At 39.1% G+C, this 4,704-nt stretch overlaps 1 long non-coding RNA gene across 1 annotated transcript; it reads right to left on the reverse strand.

Moving 5' to 3' along the window:
• Positions 1-913: 913 nt before the first annotated feature.
• On the reverse strand, positions 914-4,199 carry LOC136472894 (uncharacterized). The gene is made up of 2 exons (XR_010762448.1): positions 4,163-4,199; positions 914-1,417 (listed from the first exon to the last, which is right to left on the reverse strand). It is a non-coding gene; the product is annotated as an uncharacterized lncRNA (long non-coding RNA).
• Between the last annotated feature and the right edge of the window lie 505 nt (positions 4,200-4,704).

Here is a 4,704-nt window from a genome sequence, read left to right on the forward strand (position 1 = left end):
TAAGGGAATATGTATATCTAGTTAGCTAGCTTTTATATATTCATGCATACTACTAGTCCTATATATCATATATCTCATATAAAAATACATATTACCATCATCTACTGCTTTGCGGCTCCGTTTGAGCGCCATGCATGCATCTTGGAATACTTATCTTTTCTGATCTGAAAATATATGTAGTGTTCCTTACTATTTTTTAATATATCTTTTCGAGCATTTTAATTTCTTTTGTTTCTTCTTTTTATTTTTTGCAATATAGAAATGCTCAAAACCATTGCGAAATAATGTGTGGCAATCAACCATCATGCAATGAAACCGCACACGGTGATATCATTTTTGTTCTCATATACTCCCTCCATCCAAGTTTGATCCTCGTATAATAAGCATAACTGAAGAATTCAGCAATGATATGCGTATAACAATTGGTGGAGCACGTTTCTGGTTGAGCTGGGGTGAATGTATATTGTAATTGGGCTAAAAAATGAAAAAGATAGTTATCTTAACTAAAATTTCGTCATGTATGTATCCTGTGGCACAAGTCATCCTCCTTTAATTTTGTTTAGCTTCGCCACTGTAGTTGGGGTGGTACAACACGCTGAAATTAATGTGTCTCTCTCTCCTGACCCAGAAAGGCCAGGTACACAACGATTTCATCATATATTTTTTTCGTGATCAGGCCTGAGCCCGTTTTCATCTCACCACGCGCCCCCACTCCAACGGCTCTTTCCATGTCGATTAAATGCGCAAGCGAGCGGGGGAGCCTTTGTTCTATATATATGGACTTGTTTGATAGAGCTCTAACTCCGAAAAACTATGTAGATTTCTTAGAGTTAGGTATTTGTAGCTAAGAAATTCTGGATCTAGAGCTGGAGACATATGTCAAGTACATTTATATGACTCATTTCTCTTATACTAGATTAAATATAAACATTTAAATCACTCTAATTTAGTGTACAAACAGCATATCCACACTGAATCCCAGAGGTGGAGCTGTGCCAAATGGTCCAGTGATATGGACTGAAACCAAGTGGAGCTGGCTGTTTCTAAAGAACCTGGAACCTGAATTGTACATGATAGTAATATTGTCCTTATGTAATGTAAAACGGGCTAGGGGCTAGGGCAAGACCCTCTTCTAGCTCTAAAGGCAGAATATAGGGATAATTGGAAAACTAAGGTGCAGCGACCTCGATCTGGACAGCACTGCGTGCATGCACGCGTATCAGTAGCAAAAGGGATTTGCCGGGACTCATCCTTTCAATCCAAGAAAGTTCTTCTGGCTCGCCGGCCTCCTCTCGTGAACTAGCTCACCTTGGATTCACCGTCATGCATTGGAGAAGAAAATAGCCACTCAAATATAATTCTCAGTTGGATGCATGTTGCATGGTGGTTATATTAGGCGGCGCCTGCACGGCCACACCTACAAATCCCAATCTGTTGAGACTTGAGTTAGCTAGCAGGTTCATCACTTACTTGAGAACAAGATAGATGATGCACATAGAACGTATATACTGAACTATATACATGCATCCATGCATGTTTGCATCGTCGTTGACATACTGAACTGATATATGAAGCATATCACACTAGGTGTCTAGCAGGTCACTAGCCAAGTAGCCAGTAATCTATAGAGCAGCACGCACGAGAGAGATGCAAAGGCTAGCATGGGCGATAAGAGTGAGTCAGGGCTAGCCAAGGAGACTGCCCGTGAGACCGACCACACCCACTACCGGAAACCGGCACTTTGCCGAGTGCCGGAGGCTTTGGCGAGTGTATTTTATCGGGCACTCGGCAAAGACGGTCTTTGCCGAGTGCCAAATAAAATACACTCGGCAAAAAAAAACACTCGACAAAATTCGTCTTTGCCGAGTGCCTTTTTTCTGGCACTCGGCAAAGATGTATTTTGCCGAGTGTTTTTTTTCGGCACACGGCAAAATTCGTCTTTGCCGAGTGCCTTTTTTCTGGCACTCGGCAAAGATGGGTTTGCCGAGTGCCTTTGTTTTGGCACTCGGCAAAGAGGCATTTTGCCGTGTGCATTTTTTTTTGGTCCTCGGCAAATCAGTTTTTCGAATCAATTTTTGAGGCCCTAAATGAATTCAAATGAAAAACTTTTCAACTACAAAGTTGTATAACTTCTCGAGATCTACAAAGTTTATTTTGGTCATTTCTTTCTTTGACAAAACGACAATAACGTTGTTCATAAAATCTACATCTCTCATATCTCTCATATTAGTTTCATGAAAGTAGAAGAGAGATATATAAGATTTGTGAACAATGTTAGTACCACTATGTCGGATGAACAAATGAACAAAATAAACATTGTAGATCTTGAGAAGTTATGAAATTTTGTAGTTGGCAACATTTTGATTTGAAATCATCTTGTCATGCAAAAACGACATTTGAATTTAAAAATTTTAAAATTTGAATTTTTCAAAAGATCTCGGATGGAAAAACTTCCTAAATGAAAATTGTAGATCTCCAAAAGTTATGAAACTATGTAGTTGACAATTTTTTGATTTGAAATCATCTTATCATGCAAAACTACGTTTGAATCTCTCAAATTTGAAATTCGAATTTTTCAAACGACCTCGGATGGAAAAACTTCCTAAATGAAAATTGTAGATCTCGAAAAGTTATGAAACTTTGTAGTTAACCACTTTTTGATTTGAATTCATTTAGGGCCTCAAATAAGCAATTTACTCTCAGTTTGCCGAGTGCCTTTTTTCTGGCACTCGGCAAAGATCGAGTTTGCCGAGTGCCTTTATTTTGGCACTCGGCAGAGAGGAATTTTGCCATGTGCATTTTTTTTCCCTCGGTAAATCAGTTTTTTGAATCAATTTTTGAGGCCCTAAATGAATTCAAATGAAAAACTTTTCAACTACAAAGTTGTATAACTTCTCAAGATCTACAAAGTTTATTTTGGTCATTTCTTCATTTGACAAAGCGACAATAACGTTTTTCATAAAATCTACATCTCTCATATTAGTTTCATGAAAGTAGAAGAGATATATAAGATTTGTGAACAATGTTACTACCACTATGTCGGATGAACAAATGACCAAAATAAACTTTGTAGATCTTGAGAAGTTATGAAATTTTGTAGTTGGCAACATTTTGATTTGAAATCATTTTGTCATGCAAAAACAACGTTTGAATTTGAAAATTTTAAAATTTGAATTTTTCAAAAGACCTCGGATGGAAAAACTTCCTAAATGAAAATTGTAGATCTCCAAAAGTTATGAAACTATGTAGTTGATAACTTTTTTATTTGAAATCATCTTATCATGCAAAACTACGTTTGAATCTCTCAAATTTGAAATTTGAATTTTTCAAACGACCTCGGATGGAAAAACTTCCTAAATGAAAATTGTAGATCTCGAAAAGTTATAAAACTTTATAGTTGACCACTTTTTTATTTGAATTCGTTTAGGGCATCAAACAAGCAATTTACTCTCGGTTTAGTATAATATATGAGGATAAATAACGAATCTAGACACAAGTGACAATGTAGTGCAGTGGTAGAGCAGCAGAGACGCTAGGGAGAGGTCGTGAGTTCGAATCCCACCGGCCACGTTAGTCGTGGATTTTGCGCAAAAATGCAGCGACTTCAATGGAGGCGGGCGCGCGCTGGTCGGTGGTGGCCTCCCCGAAAAAAAAAATTCGGGTTTTTTTGCTATTATTTTTGGGTTTTTTCGCATTTTTATTTTGCCGAGTGTTTTTTCAGCACTCGGCGAAGTCTTTGCCGAGTGCCCGACAAAAAACACTCGGCAAAGTCTGTTTGCCGACTAAAATTCGCTGAGTGTCGTTTGCTGAGTGTCGACACTCGGCAAACCCTTTGCCGAGGGTTTTTTAGGCTTTGCCGAGTGCCCCTGACACTCGGCAAACCTCCTGATTCCCGTAGTGACCCCAAGGCTAGGCTCATCGATCGATCATCGTCTCTGCTAGGTGACGACGACGACGATCGACAAGCACGATGATCCTTGAGGGAGATCGAGGCCGGCACATAGGCAAGTCATCCTTGGCTACCAGAGCTACCATTCTGATCGCCATGTAAGCCTCGCTCTCTTTTCATCTCTCCTTCGTGGATCTTCTTCTTCCTCATCATCGTCGCTGCTGATTTTAAGCATGTGGCTGCATGCGTGTGCATGCATCGGTTGGTATGTACCTGTAGGACTAGAAGCTTATAGCAGCTCTCCTTGTTTGGTCCCTGACAGTGGTGCTTGCATCCAGTGCTATTTATAGCTAGCTAATAGAACTCGTCGAACGAATGCATCAACAACGGGCCAAGCATGCATCGTCTCGATCTGCACCCATGCATATAGAATCTTTCATCATTGTCGCATTTTTGTGGAGAACATATTCAAGATAATGTCAACCCCGACATGCTGCATCAAATCAGGTCGGCATGCATGCCTAATTAAGCTTACCCAATGCAAGGATCAAAGAAAAAGGAAAAGTTCTTTTGATCCCTTAACTTTTGGGATTGTTCGATTCTCCCTCTTATTTATAAAACCATATTTTTAACTTTTCAATTTTTGAAATCATTTGTTCCTACACCTTGGACGGTAGTTTCATTTGATGTGGCACTGCACCCCAAGTCAACTGTCAAGGGGTAAATCAAACTTTGTAGATAGTTTATGGGGTAAATTGGACTACCAAATATTTTCTGAAAGTATATCAATTTTTTTATGCAACTAAAAATTCTAA

This window comes from Miscanthus floridulus, chromosome 8, assembly GCF_019320115.1.
Source record: "Miscanthus floridulus cultivar M001 chromosome 8, ASM1932011v1, whole genome shotgun sequence".
In the NCBI taxonomy this organism is placed as follows: domain Eukaryota; kingdom Viridiplantae; phylum Streptophyta; class Magnoliopsida; order Poales; family Poaceae; genus Miscanthus; species Miscanthus floridulus.